The sequence below is a fragment of the Heloderma suspectum genome, chromosome 4 (assembly GCF_057233095.1).
Source record: "Heloderma suspectum isolate Gila_16-S chromosome 4, 16-S_ref, whole genome shotgun sequence".
Taxonomy (NCBI): Eukaryota; Metazoa; Chordata; class Lepidosauria; order Squamata; family Helodermatidae; genus Heloderma; species Heloderma suspectum.
The window spans coordinates 282303922-282319533 of NC_139461.1; the positions used below are offsets into that span (position 1 = coordinate 282303922).

The following is a 15612-nucleotide window of genomic DNA, read 5'->3' on the forward strand; positions in this document are numbered from 1 at the left end:
GAACCCCGGCCGTCACCCGGAAGTGTTCCGGTGACGCCACAGAGCCCCGGCCTGGCGGAGAGGAGGCGCCGAGGCGAGACTGGGCACGCGCGGAGGGGCAAAGGGGCTCCGGCCTCCGTGGCTGCGAAGCGACAATTCCGGTTCCCCGATTCCGGCGCGTAGGATGGTACCTGTGCAAGGCAGGAGCGGTAGGAGGAGTGTCGGGGGAAATCAAAGCTCGCATACAACCGGGCAGAGTTAGTTAGTTAGTTAGTTGTTATTTATTTATTTATTTGTTTGTCTGTTGCATTTATATCCCGCCTTTTTTCCTCTTGCAAGGAACCCAAGGCGGCTTACATTATCCTCCTCCGCTCCGTTTTATCCTCACAACAACCACCCTGTGAGGTGGGTTGGGCTGAGAGTCTGTGACTGGCCCAGAGTCACCCAGTGAGCTTCCGTGGCCGCGTAGGGACTAGAACCCGGATCTCCCGGCTCTCAGTCCAACGCTCTCACCACTGCACCACACTGGCTTAGAGGCGCCTTTTGCTATCGCGGTGCATAAGCGTGCCTTCTACTCCGAAAAAGTGGGAAAGTAGATAAGGACGACGTGTAGCACGTTTATACCGTTTTGTACTTAAACAGTGCAATCCCATATACATTTTCCTGGGAGTAAGTCCCATTTAATTACTTCTGAGCAGACACGCGTAGGACTTGACTCTTAAGGGTATAGCGGAAAATGCCCTACAACTCCCAGCATGCCCCAGCCAGCACGGCTTTGCTGGGGCATGCTGGGAGTTGTAGGACGTCTTTTTCTGTCTAAATATGCATAGGATCGCACCTTAATTGACTTTTAGGGTGCAATCCTATGCATGTTTAGATGGGGGGGAGTCCTACAACTCCCAGCATGCACCCTTAAAGTACAAAGTTTAAGCACCACATTGAAGTGCAAACTTTTTAATGCCTGGTGACATGTTTCACCAGTTCATTTCTACATGCCATGTAGACTCTGGCAGTGCTTAGAAAAACAAAAATCTGGGAGTGTAAGAGCTGATCATCACAGCGTATATAGTATATATACACAGAGAGAGAGAGACACCCCAAAGAGCAGCAGCAATACATAGCATGCTACTCACATTATTAGGATTAGCATGACTGCAATCCTAAACATAGTTACCCGAGAGTCAACTCCATTTAACTCCTCAGTGCTTACTTCTGACTGCATAGGTTCAGCTTGTAAAAAAATACATTGAGCTTTAGCAAATGCTGAAATGCAACCTTTAGCTTTTAATTAGAAATGTCAAGAATTTTGCAAAGAAGTGTTACCATTTAAATGACTGGAGTGACTAGGAACTCCCCTCCTAGAAAAAGTATCCAGCCATTGCTTAATTACTTTCTCCATTCTCTGTCTTCCTGTATTCTAATCTGTCACAAACATAAGTGGCAATGTCAACTTTGTGATGGAGAATTCATTAGACAGATTAGGGAGAAGAAAGAAAAAACAGAAATCTTTTAAAATGTTATTTGGAGATGGAGATAAGTTTTTCCTGCTATTTGAAGATTACAGATTAGAACATCCCAGAAGATAGAAACTGAGGACACAATCCTATGCATGTTTAGACCATTTTTCTGTCTAGACATGCATAGGATTGCAACTTAAAATTACAATCCTGTATACACTTCTGAGTTGACATGTGTAGGATTCCACTGTATCTGTACAGTGTACAGAATACCTGTTCAAGAATCTATATGCAATTTGTCTCTCCTACATTGACAGATATGTTACTCATCCTCAAAATGGAATTTATGAGTTGTATCCAATTAGTCCCTCCTGCCAACTGAACAAGTTTGATCAGCGATTCCTCCTTCCCTTGCAGCCTCCACCCCCAAATCTGCTCTGAGGAGCTGGGGGAACATCTGGAGCAGATTTGGGGAGGTGGCATAGTGCTCGGCAGTGGGGAGACAAGAAGGGAAAAGTCCTGTTCCTTGAGTGGAATTGGATTTTGCCCTATTGGCTATATCAGAAATGTTAGGGATAGAATTGCTGCTAGACCTGTTATAACTGAAGTTATCAAATATATATAATTAGTTTAAAAAAATTAATGGGGACTAGCCACCATTAGGTTAAGGATGGGTACTTGTCTTCATTATCCTACAATGCATTCTGTTCTAGAAGTGCAGTTCAAATATTTAGTCAGCAGAGGGAACCAAATACACTGTAGAAATGGAAGCAAGTTCCCTAAACGCCTTAAATATTTTAAAGACCAAAGTAACATTTGATCTTCGGGGCCAAACTAAACATCCCTTTAATCACACATAGTTGAGCTATGTGTGATTGTCTTCCCTACTCTCCTGCAAGTGTGCACAGCCCCAGTTTGGTTCGGGGCTGTGGCATTTCAAAAAAGGGATTTAAGCTCTCCCTCCTGTTTTTGTTCTGAAATTCCACCACGCTGCAGGGGAGATAAAAAAAAGAAAAGAAAAGAAAAAATGTCTCCCTATTGGGGGGAAGCTTAAATTCCCCCACCCCAGTGCCATGGTCATGATCCAAATCGGGTCTTGCAGGAGAACTGGGGAGACAAATACGCATAGCTCCGCTGTGTGTGATTAAAGGAATGTTTAGTTTGGCCCTTGTAGTCTACTTTTTCTGGTAGGATGGATTTAAATTTGGTTTTAGGTTCAAGAATTTGTAAGTTCATCCCACATATAGAATGTATTTGTTGTTCAGTCGTTCAGTCGTGTCCGACTCTTCGTGACCCCATGGACCATAGCACGCCAGGCCTTCCTGTCCTGCGCTCTCTCCCGGAGCGTGCTCAAGTTCATATTCATTGACGCCTCAAAAACATAGCATAGAAGAAGAGTATCTGACACAGGGGTGGGCAACTTGGGGGCCCTCCAGATGTTTTGGCCTACAACTTCCATCATCACTTACCATTGGCTATGCTGGCTAGGGCTGATGGGAGTTGTAGGCCAAAACATCTGGAGGACCACAAGTTGCCCACCCGTGACACCGCATTCTGTTTGCAACACTGCCCAGCTGGGCATGACAGCAAGTACCTTCCTCTATCGCAGGGTGGAGAACCTTCTTTCTGTCAAGGGTTGCATTCCCTGAGGGGTAATCTCTGTGTGTGTGTGTGGGGGGGGGGGACTAACATGCTAGTGATGGAGGGTGACCCGTTCTCTCTCTCTCTCTCTCTTTCTTTCTTTCTGCCTCTCCTCTCTCTCTCTCTTTCTGCCGCCCCACATCTCTCCATCCTCTCTCTGTCTCTTTTGCCAGAGGTCTGAACTGATTGCTTGTAGAAGGCTCCCCCCCCCCGCATCCATTGCTCCATCCCTCTCAACATTTCCCCCATCCCTGTTTTTTCCCCCCTTCCCACCCTCCTTCTCACCACCTGGGCTTCCCCAATCTGCATGAAATTAGGCCAGTGGGGACTTGTGAACCTCAGGCTGCAGTTTGCCCACCCCTGCTCAGTGATGTGGGGTGGAAATTTTTCCAGTACTTTATTTTTCCGTGGAAAATCTTCCATTTCATAAGTTCGTTAGTAAAAATGAACAGATGCCAGTTGCAAATACAACATTAGGCAAGCTTGGCAGTTTCACAGATGTAATTAATGGTTCCCAGGTGATTGTCCCTAGCAAGTATGACATAGATGATTGAAATACATATATGCCTCAGTGTGAAACGGAACTAATAAACAGCGAAGGCAGAACTGAAGGCACCCCAGCAACCTCAGTGAAAGAGAGGTGAACTCTTGAAAGAGATGAGTGGTTGTCACATACACTGTTCATTGGATTGCTAAAATTAATGAGCGTGTCAACAATTTTCAGTACTTTCTTTTCTTCTTCAATTTAAATAATGTAAGCAAAGTACATGCTATTGTCTATAAATGTTTACAAGTATTCCAATAAAGATTTCTACAGGATACAACATTTAAGTCACATTAAGCGTGCCTTAATTTTCCCCTCAAATATTTCAGGTCAAATACTTGTCATAAATTGGAACCAAAAAATTAACATGAGGTACTTTTTTTTAGTTTTGTTTACCAAATACAAGTAAATTAAACATGCTAAATTGTATCTATTAAGGGGAGGGGTGGGCAGCTTGTGGCCCTCAATGTGTTTTGGTCTACGGCTCCCATCAGCCCTAGCAGACATAGCCAATGGTGAGGGAGCATGGGAGTTGTAGGCCAAAACCTCTGGAGGGCCCCAAATTCCCCACCCCTGCTCTATGGCATCAGAACATTTTCCTGTGCAAATGATTCTATGTAAATGATTTAATTTGCATTGAAATTTTTTTTGATGCAAACTGAAATTGTTCTGATGCAAATGACTCTATGCAAATTAGCTTACCTCTGCTCTATTGTTTGCCACCTACATCTGCTATTAAGATATAAATCCTTCTCCACACGAAGGTTTCTTTTCCCTATCCATTGCCTGTGGAGAGACCTCCCTGCCATGAATTTGTTTAGTCGCCCTTTAGAGCCAGCTAAGCCAGTCTCCCCCCCCCCCCCCGCAGTTTGCAGAACTGAATTTTGTAAGTTAATTATGCATGGTGTGAAAAGGTACTTTCTTTCGCCTGTCCTAAATGCGTTAGAGAGGCAGGAAAAATTGTTCCATCCTCAGTGGGAGGAGAGAAAGAAGAGATGCCACTAGCTCACCAAGATGGGAGAAAACCCAGTTCATTGGCGTCACCAGTGCGCTCAGGGATTAAAAGGTGACTCCCCTTCCCCCTGCTAACTTTTCAATGCATCTTTTTGAATGAAATTTTAACACTGACAAGACCGGGGTACTTTTGGTGGGAGACAAGAGGAGGCTGGGGGATGTTGACCTGGCGTTGAAAGGGGTACGGCTACCCTTGAAAGACCAGGTCTGCAGCCTGGGGGTCATTTTGGACTCCCAGCTGTCCATGGAAGCTCAGGTGTCAGCTGTGAGCTGGACAGCGCTGTATCAACTCCATCTGATACGGCGGCTGCGCCCCTTCTTTCCCAACCATCTGCTCCCATCGGTAGTACATGCCCTGGTCTCCTCTCATCTAGACTACTGTAATGCGCTGTATGTGGGGTTACCCTTCAAGACGGTTCGGAAGCTGCAGCTGGTACAGAAAGCGGTGGCTCACCTGATTAAAGGCAGTCGCCAGCGTGATCACATCACTCTGGTGCTGAAGGAGTTGCTCTGGCTACCAGTTGTTTTCCAGGCCAAATTCAAGGTGTTGGTTTTGATCTTTAAAACCCTATATGGTTCCAGCCCAGCCTATCTGAAGGAGCAGCTCCAGCAACACCAAACAGGCCGCTCAACAAGATCAGCCTCGGATGGCCTTCTCTCTGTCCTATCAGCCAGGACATCTAGGCTGGTGAGGATGAGGGAGAGGGCCTTCTCTGTGGTGGCCTCACTCTGTGGAACTCCCTCCCCAGGGAACTCCGCCATGCCCCCTCTTTAATGAGCTTCCGCCATGTGTTGAAAACTTGGTTCTTTAGGCAGGCATTTGGGGTGGGTTAGGGAAATGTTAGGGGCCGCAGTGGCTTAGTGGTTAAGACGCTGAACTGCAGACCGGAAGGTCGGCAGGACAGCAGTTCGAGACCCGAGTGCTGCGTGACAGAGTGAGCTCCCGTCTTCAGTCCCAGCTCCTGCCAACCTAGCAGTTCAAAAGCAAGAAATTGCAAGTAGATAAATAGGTACCACTTCGGCAGGAAAGGTAACAGTGTTCCGTGCACCTCGGTGTACAGTCATGCCGGCGACATGACCACGGAAGCGTCTTCGGCCAGCGCTGGCTCTTCGGCTTAGAAATGGAGATGAGCACCACACCCTAGAGTCGGACACGACTGGTTGGGGACACCTTTACCTTTTTAGGGAAATTTTAGAAAATGATGTTGGCCTTAGGGGTAGACAGCTGATTTCGGCTGTCTAGCCACAGGAAGTCGGAGTGGGGTAAGCGGCAGCCGGATGACACGTTGGATGTGTTGTACCAGATTTCCGACTTCCCCGCCCTGGCATGCCCCCAGGAACGCCCCATTTTTGCCGCTCCGCCCTCCTCTTCCGAGTGCGAGGCCGTTCGGCAGTGCCCACGAGGCATTGCGGGAGGGGGTGAAGGTCGGTTCTCAGGGAACCAACGTCAGAGTGAGGGCTCCGAGGTCAGTTCCTGGGAACCGACCTATCCTATGGCTGTCTAGCCACTGACTAATGGCCATAGGATTGCACCCTTAGGGTAATACCTTTATCAGGGCAGCCAAAAGATCACCCAAAGTGTGCAAGCTTTTGAGATCTCCCGATCTCTTCATCAGGCAAGATGTTATAAAAAGCAGATGAGGGGGGGGGATCTGACTCAAATGGTGATGTCAGTTTCTGCATGTTCGGAGATGGAATGAGGGAGGAGGGGTCTGCAGGCATTCAAATTAGGCTCTGCAGGTCATATGATGGTTACTGACTGGACCTACAGCTGCCCCTAAGGCCAACACTGACTTCAACATCTATTCAGATTTTTCCCCTCCCCACCTGCTTGTTATAACATCTTGCCTGATGAAGAGACCTGGAGATCTCAAAAGCTTGCATATTTTGAGTGATCTCATGGTTGGCCTAATAAAGGTATTATACTAACATGAGTTTTGGAAATTTACTTACGGTCAGCATAATTGCTTTTTATAAGTTGCCCCAAATTAGTGGGAGATTCAGGGCCAATAAAAGGAAGTTCTTCTCCACATAGAGCATAATTAAGCCATGGAATTCCCCTCCACATGATGTAGTGATGGCCACCAATTTAGATGGCTTTAAAAGGGGATTGGACAAATTCATGGAGGAGAAAGCTATCAATGGCTACTAGTCCTGATGGCTGTATGCTGCCTCAGAGGTAGTGAGCCTGTGTACACCAGTTGCTAGGGAGCATGGGCGGGAGGGTTCTGTTACACTCGTGTCCCGCTTGTGGGGTTCCCATGGGCAGCTGGTTGGCCACTGTGTGAACAGAATGCTGGACTAGATGGACCCTTGGTCTGATGCAGCAGGGCTCTTCTTATCTCCTCATGCTCCCCAAAGGAGCAAGGTGGTCTTTTGCTAGTCATGTATTGACTTGTTAACCTTCTGAGTCGGCAGCAGCAGCCCTGCTTGGTTTTATATGGTACACGGTGTCCTTATGGCCTGGTGATGCTGCCCTGGAAAACAGACAGGGATTCCAAACATTTCCAAAACCTGACAGCAGCGGTCAACAGTCTGAGACTCATGTACTGCCCACAAAAAGTAATCAGAAGCACCAGGGCAGAATCAAGGCCTGGCTTTGTAGCAGCCATGGCACCTCCTTAAAAATAAATAGGAGCTTTAATGGGGCTTGGCTCAGTTGCCTTGAACAAACTCAGACAGATGCTTTGGACTTCCTCAGAGGCTGACATTTTATCACCAAGCTCAGCTCTTCTCCCTTCTTTCTTTTAAGAAAACACACACCATAATTTCCCCAAAATACCTTTGTAAATACATTCAAATATTCTTCTGTTGTTCGTGCAGCAATCACATTTTTTATCCCATTGGTAAAGACCTCCTTTAAAAATGTTTTAAAGTAATTTAAAGATGTTTTCTTCTCTTTTTTCTCTCTCCAAGATAAATTCGGGAGTCCGAACCCAAGCCAGAAAAAGTTCAGTAAGGTCACTTCTCATTGAAATCAATGGGGCTTGAAACCCTGCGTGCTTACTTTGGGGAGCAAGCAGATGGTCAGTGTCTAGCATGGCAATTAGCACAGCTGAAGCTCACAAATCATGCATGGAATGCGTCAATGTTCCCCTTGCGATTTAGTGCAAGCTGACTAGCAGGATCAGGGTAGCTTGTACAATCCAAATCAGCGACTGTAGCATTTAACTCACAAGCTACTCGACTACTGTATTATAGATCAGAGGACCTAAGCTGGGAGTTGTAGTCCAGCCCTTCTGGAGGATACCAAATTGGGGAAGGCTGATCTAAGCAGTCATCATACTTGTGTACCAATTGAAGACCAACTCAAGGGAGGAACTCTCTTGATGCATTTTTAATGAGCTCTTCTAATAATCTGACTGATGGTCTTCTTGAAGTCCAGAAAGCTCCAGATAACCTCCTTCTCAATCGATTGCATCATCAGTGCATTAGTCAAGAATTGTTCATGGTGCTCTATAGATGTATTGATTTATTCATGACATTTGCATTTTATGCAGCTGCCCCATGACCCATGAGGCAATATAACTTGCTGGACTTTCTCGCCCATTTCTACTAGAGCTGCAAGCCCCCTGCACTTGTCCTTCCACATGGGGCTAGGATGAGCCTCTTAAAGGAACCTCAAACAATATTTGTTTGAATATTGGGGTGTCTCCAGGCCCAACAGCCTGCCAACTGCAGGGCCAACAACGTATGAGCAAGTTACCTATCAACAGCACCTACACAGCAGATCAAGCAAGACACACAGATCGATCTTCCACACTGGTGAGATGTACTGTATTTCTATTTAAATTATAATAATTATTCCTAAATTTGCATCTATATATATATATATATTAGCATATGCAAATTTTGAGCCTCGTGTGGCGCAGAGTGGTAGGTGGCAGTATTGCAACTGAAACTCTCCCCACGACCTGAGTTCGATCCCAGCAGAAGCTGGGTCCCAGGTAGCCAGCTCAGGTTGACTCAGCCTTCCATCCTTCCGAGGTCGGTAAACTGAGTGCTCAGCTTGCTGAGGGGAAAGGTAGTCATGACTGGGGAAGGCAATGGCAAACCACCCCGCTACAGTCTGCCATGAAAACGCCAGCGAAAGCGGCGTCCCTCCAGGGGTCAGTAATGACCCGGTGCTTGCACAGGAGGAACCTTTCCTTTCCATGCAAATTTTATGCAGATCAGTGCCCTCTTTTGTCTTCTTTTATGGGTGATGCACGTTGTCAGGGTTCCTCTTATGACCTGGACCCCCTGAGCAACTCCTTAAGGACCTCTTGCCTCCGTAAGAGTCCCACCTTCTTTCTTTTACTGTCCCCTTTCCCAGTAACGTGGGATTTAGGCTGTAGACGTGGGGTGATTAACACTGTAGACACAGGGATTAACCACAACTGTTTACTAGTAAAATTGGCAAGCAAATCACAACTAAAGGTATTTACACAATAGAGCTGAGTGATACAAAAGACATTAAGAGAAAATAAAAGTTGCAAAACACAAGTTCCTTTACCGTAGCTGTACTTAGACTTCTCCAGGCTGCTTCTTCCTGCTCCCTCTCAAGGCTCTTGTCTCCTTGACTCTGCTCTTACTGGTGATCTTGCTGTTTTTATATACCCTCCTCCCTCAAAACTGAAAGTAGTGCTTCAAACTTGAAGAAATTAAACTGGGGAAATTAAACTACTCCTCTCAGGGATACCCCCTCCCTACAGAAAAACTCCAGGCCTCTAAGCCTGATCTTTCCCCCCTTTGCCTCTGTAAGCTTCAGACCTTCACACATGTCCTTTTTTGGGGCGATTCACAAGTGGCCACCCTACTAGTCACCAGCTGCAGTATCCTCTTTTGGCCAGCTGCATTGGTTATGGCCATGCCTAACAAATAGGAGGCCATTGGCTCCTTTTTATGACAAACTGCTGCAGTGATGCAGAAAGTAAGGTGATTGCTTGGCAGCCAGAATTCCTGTTTGGAGTATCAAGCATTTTAAACCACCCTTGTACCAGAGATAGAGAGTATAGCTCTAAGATGCCACCTTATTACAGGACAGTCTTTATGAAATAGGGATTGATCGATGGGCCCATGTCATGTTTGGATTTCACTCTGCGCACCTGGGGAGGTCATTCTCACTTTTTTCAAATCATATTTTGACATTCATTTCAAAATCAAAGCATAAATCTTTTCAGACTTTTTTTTTTTTAAGTGGTGTGGGGATCACATCTGAAATTATTGTATGATGAACACTGCTGCATTAATTTTTATCCATCAGTGAGAGCTGTGAGTGTTGTGCTTCTATAACAAAGAGCTTTTGATAAAAGTATGTACTTAATAAGTAGTGTTACTCCATATGAACGAGGTTCTGGATCTACTATCTAATTTCACGATGATGTACTTTGTGAAGAAAGATTCCTGTGTCCTCAGCAATGTTATTTATGTGACATGAAATATTGAGGCCAGGAGACATTTGCAAAAATCAGTGTCTTAATTTTGGCCAATTGCTTCTGGGACATGACATCCATGAAAAAAAAAAACATGTTATTGCTGAGAATAATTTCTGAAGACATGTTAATTTGGTCCAGCTCATTTAAGTTTAAAAACCTTTTAACTAACAATGTTCATTCTGGGAAATTTTGCAAACATGTATTGCATAAACTATCCCCCTGAAAATCACTGCAGAAGAAATGTCATTAGTTCAGTCGTACATATTCCCTTGCCATATGTGATTTCAATAGGTCCAGCTTTTGCCAAGTGCAGAAGAATGTGCTGTCTTTTGGAGAAGAAGCCAAACAGTAATATGATTGCAAGACAACACTGTAAAAATAGAGATTGGCAGCAACATTTGCAAGGGCTTTGGTTTCTCTGTGGAGGCCTTTCGGCTGCAGAGCTTTAGCGCTATCTGAGATTGCGGCATGTGTCACAAGATGTTTTCATATTGCTCCGCAATTTGGACACTGATTCTACAGTAGCGGGCCACAAAATATCGGGTAAATAAAACGGGCCTTCCTGCCATGGAGCTTGTGGATTGGATTTGTTTAAGACTGCTGGCCAAAACTATCATTCTGCAAGGGATGGGCAACCACCATGGCATCCATGAATCCCATAAGTGTACCCGAAACATCTTTCTGTAGCCTGGTCGATGCATACAGGAGAATTGTGGAGGGATGGGAGACCAGGGGGCAGGGGGTAAACTGGACTGTACCACTTTGGACTGTGGTGGTGGGATGCCATTTTAGAACACTCCCCCACATTAAAACAAACAAACAAACAAACAAACAAAGCACCCCACTGCAAGTTGCAACAAACTACTATATCAAGGAGAAAGGGTCTAGTATTATATTGTCAACTGTTTCCTGCTTTTTGTTTACTTAATTAAAACGTGATTTCCCCCAACTGAAGTGGTACATTCTGTTCTACCATTTCCAGACCCTATTCCCACCTCATTCTGCCACATGCGTAGCCCAGGCCTGTTGATAACCTCTACGCAGGGCAAGCAGGATAGGTAACCGTTTCCTGTATGAAGCAATGACTGAAGATGGCTACTAACAGATTGCTGCAAAGAACACCACCCATCTTACATGCTGGGCAAAATTCATTTACCAGGGCTGAAAGAGTTGTCTGTGCCATATGATGATGGATGTGACTCTGGAAGGTGCACCTTCTAAATCTTCCATGCTCCTGTTCACTTGTCAGGCCATTATAAAGTATAGTTCGCCATGCTGGGCTATGCATCATCCCTGTGTCGTATGGACAAATTGTGCTGTAAATGAAGGGCAGTTGGAGCTGGTTTATATTTAATGAGTTCCACTGAATGATCTTCACTTCTTTACGTATGTCAGTCTCTCAGCCAGGGAAAATCACCAGGTGCTTTTCTTTTTAAAAAAAACAGCTCCTCCATCATTAGCAATAAACTTTTTACAACCCCAGGGACGTGGTTGGTTTGAATAGTGCCCCAAATAGAGCACAACGTCAAACAGTTCTGGGACGAAGATATTTAATCACGGAAAGAGCAATCCTATGGCCAGTAGTCAGCGGCTAGATGGCCATAGGATACATCGGTTTCTGGGAACCAACCTCGGAGCCTGCGCTTTGAGGTCGGTTCCTGGAGAACCAATCTTCCCCCCCTCCCGCACTGCCTCGCAGGCAGCTCGGAACAGCCCCGCGCTCCGCGCTTGGAAGAGGAGTGTGGAGCAGTGAAAATGGGGTGTTCCAGGGGACGAAACATTGGATGTGTTGTACCAGCATTTCTGCCTTCTCTGCCCCAGAACACCCCCCAGAATGCCCTGTTTTCGCCGCTCTACACTCCTCTTCTGAGCACAGAGCACAGGGCCATTCCAAGCAGCGCGGGACGGGACGGGGGTTGGTTCTCAGGGAACTGACCTCAGAGCATGGGCTCTGAGGTTGGTTCCTGGAAACTGACGTATCCTATGGCCGTCTAGCCGCTGACTAGCGGCCATGGGATTGCTCCCTAAGGGTGCAATCCTATCCATGTTTAGACAGAAAAATGTCCTACAATTCCCAGCATGCTCCAGCCAGGATTGTGCTCTAAAGAAGATTTCCCTTCACTCCATTACAAATGCTACCTTTTAAAACATTCCGTTAATGTTGATGCAATGGTACTTTTTGGTCAAAGCATTTGGGATACATATACATCCCCCTTTTTAAAAGGGGGAACTAATTGGGACAGCAAAGGAGCATTGTGTGAACTGGCTCCTTCTGTTTACAGAGAACGGATTGTGGGATGGGACAGGAATGGGTTTAATACTACAGAAACAGCAGGAACAAATATGCTGACCAGAGTGAAAATGGCAGAATAGCAGAGAGTAAGCAGAAGACTCTTCTGCCAACCTAGCAGTTCGAAAGCAAGAAATTGCAAGTAGATAAATAGGTACCGCCTCGGCGGGAAAGGTAACAGCGTTCCGTGCACCTCGGTGTTCAGTCATGCTGGCCACATGACCACGGAAGCGTCTTCGGACAGCACTGGCTCTTCGGCTTAGAAACGGGGATGAGCACTGCACCCTAGAGTCGGACACGACTGGTTGGGGACACCTTTACCTTTTACCTTTTTAAGCAGAAGACTAGAAATCTCTCAGACCACCAGAGGGTGCTGCAGTTTAGCTACCTCAGCCTTCCCCAACCTGGTGTCCTCTAGATGTGTTGGACTACAACTCCCAGCATCCCACAGCCAGCCACTGGAGGTTACCAGGTTGGGGGAAAGCTGAGCAACCTACTCTGCTATGCTACTTTAAAGAGGGTAGTTCATGAAAAATACCTCAGAAGCACAGGGATCCTTGAAATAGGATATATGTTGTAGTGTGAATAGCACAGCCAGCTATTAATGAAGTGGATTATGTGAAAAATGTTTCTCTTACCTTAGGTTATGGCTACCTTACGAACAAATCAGTACTGAGTACAACTTTTGTCATTGTGGCTACCAAAGAATCCTGGGGATTGTAGTTTGTTGAGGTGCTGTTACAGAGCTCTAGCCCCTCCCTGACTAAACTACAATTCCCAGGAAACTCTAGGAAGAGGGAATGACAGTTAAACTACTGTAACGGAAGTAAGCATAAATGTGACAGTGCAGAGCAGTTTATAGACTACACACCCACAACAAAGCTGAGAATCTTGCACTGTTGATTTTATTGGCCCAAGTTGTGATTTGCCTCTGCAATAGCAATGTTTACTGTTGAAGGTGTCACCTTCCCATAAAAGTTGGATTTAGACAGGAGCTTCAAAATCTTATGAGTGGGACTTGACTCCTCCTGACCATGGCTCCTTGAGAGGGAAGGAAAGAAATCTTCTTTTATATAAGGCAACCCAATGTCACAAAATGAACTGTACAAAACTGATCGGCACGCAACCTTGAAGGAACTAAACAGGCTGTCACATGGAAAAGCCTGTATCAGCACTGCCACGTCTCCAGGCTGTCCCCAAAGCCTCTTGGTTTTATGGCTCTCAGGCCTTGGAAGAGGTGTGGGTTTTTATAGCAGTAATCGCTGCTTTTCTCAAGCATAATATATGGGGCTATAAAACTCACTCACCAGTACTGTTTTCCACCAAAAAGATATGAAGGATCATGGGGGGGGGGGGGAAGCAGTGGGAGTTCTGAAGCCTTTTTGGCTAACCCAGGGCGACATAAAAAAAAACAATGAAGGGCTATTCATTACACAGTAGTATGTGCTCCTAAATGCCATGGGCACAATCCAGTCAAAATTAAGCCCTTTTAGGACTCATTCATTTCAATCGGAAAGAGTTATGCATGTGCTCAAGTCTCCGATTGAAACTGAAGGGACTTAGAAGGGCTCAATTTTACTTGGATTGTGCCTCATTTTCTCAGAGAGGGGAAATAGAAATTATTGTTACTGAAAGAAGCTAAGAGACAAATAAGATGTTACATGCAAAGGCGTGTGGTCCTTCTTGAAAAAGAAATGTTCTTAGAGTGGGGGATTAGGAGCGGAGAAGCAACAGGAGCAGTTGGGGTGCTTAAAAAATATTTGAAAGCTTCAGGGGAGAAAACCACTGGGGAAAAAGATTTGGAGCAGGGAACTATGTGTGCGTGCGCGCGTGCGTGCGGAGGGGAGTTAAGCCTCCTGGCCTGCTGCTCCTCCATTCCTGATACCCCTCCCCTCCTCCTTGCTGGAAGTTGCTGTTCTTCCTCTTCCTCTTCCTCTTCAAAAAGGGGTATCAGGTTACCGTTACATATATTTGCATATCAGATATAGTTTGCCCTCCTCCCCCTGCAACTAAAACAACCAAGAACTTTGTGGCATTCAAGGACAGGCATATTTATTGTGGTAGCATGAGTCTTTGGAGGCAAGACCCTGTTTCGTCAGATGCATCGAAAGCACCTAGAAAGCAAATCTAGAAAAGTTTCCCACAATTGCGCTAGAATATAACAATTGCCCTGGCAGGATCAGACCAAAGTGCATCTAACCTGGTTTGTGTTTCCGACAGTGATCTTCCAGATGCCTCCGGCTGGGTACTCACAAAATGGCATGAAGGTGATGGCTAATCCTGTTAGATTTGCTCCCAATATATGCAGAGGTATTCTGCCTTGGTACATGAAAGGTTCTATTTAGCTGCCATGACCAGCGTCTGCTGACAGAGCTATCCTTCAGAGTTTGTCTAATCCAGCCTTCCCCAACATAGTCTTCAACACCCATCAGCCCCAGCTAGGGGTTGGGAATGCTGGGATTTGTAGTCCAAAACATGTAGTCCAAAACAAAAGTACCAGATGTTGGGGAAGGATGGTGTAATATTTTTAGAATAGCCAAACTAGTAGCCCTGACCGCATCTTGTGGGAGTGAATTCCATAAGTAAATGATGGTTTGTGTGACAGTGTTTCCTTTTATCCAGGGGTGGGCAACCAGAATCGGGTAGGGGCCAGATGACCACCCAGCTAGCCCTCTGTGGGCCGAATGACATCAGGGGATGTGGGCACAGCCCCCGCCATCAAAAGGATGAGGCCACCCTCCCCACCATCATTCAAATTCATTTGGTCCCTGACGAGTGTGTCTGGAGGATGACCCTCCTGGTGCATTTGCTAGGAGCCAGCTTTACTGCATGCAGTCTTCTCCCATTGGGAAGAAGGCAGATGAAGTTGCAAAGCCTGGCTTCACTTGTCCTTCACCTTCCCCGCATGGACAAGCGAAGCCCACTCATTTGGTGCTTGCAGGAGTTCCTGCAAGCACCAGACGAGTGTGCAGCCAAGGCTCCCCCGCCCTCTTGTTACCTCAGATCCCAGATTGAAAATAAAAAAGGGATCCCTCTGTCCACCTCCTCATAAAGCCCCCTGGTAGCCTCCAAGCCAGGGGGTGGAGCTTGGAGACAGGACTTGGGGAGTGGAGGAGGCAGGGCCTGTGGAGGGAGCTCAAGCATCTGCAGCCTGGGTGGGTAGCGGCCATGGAGGTTGCCATTCTTAATTTTACCCATGCTGAACCTACTGCCAATCAAGTTTACTGGATGACCTGGGCTTCTACTGTTGTGAGATAGGGAGAAATCCTT

The 15612-nt window shown here is 46.2% G+C and overlaps 1 long non-coding RNA gene across 1 annotated transcript in view; it reads left to right on the forward strand.

Annotated features, from left to right (window-relative positions):
- The first annotated feature begins 51 nt into the window (after positions 1 to 51).
- LOC146348791 (uncharacterized) overlaps positions 52 to 15612 on the forward strand; it is a 32563-nt gene continuing 17002 nt past the window's right edge. Inside the window, exons 1-2 of the long non-coding RNA XR_014790713.1 lie at positions 52 to 236; positions 8195 to 8400. This is a non-coding gene — a long non-coding RNA (uncharacterized LOC146348791). The remainder of the gene's footprint in view (positions 237 to 8194; positions 8401 to 15612) is intronic.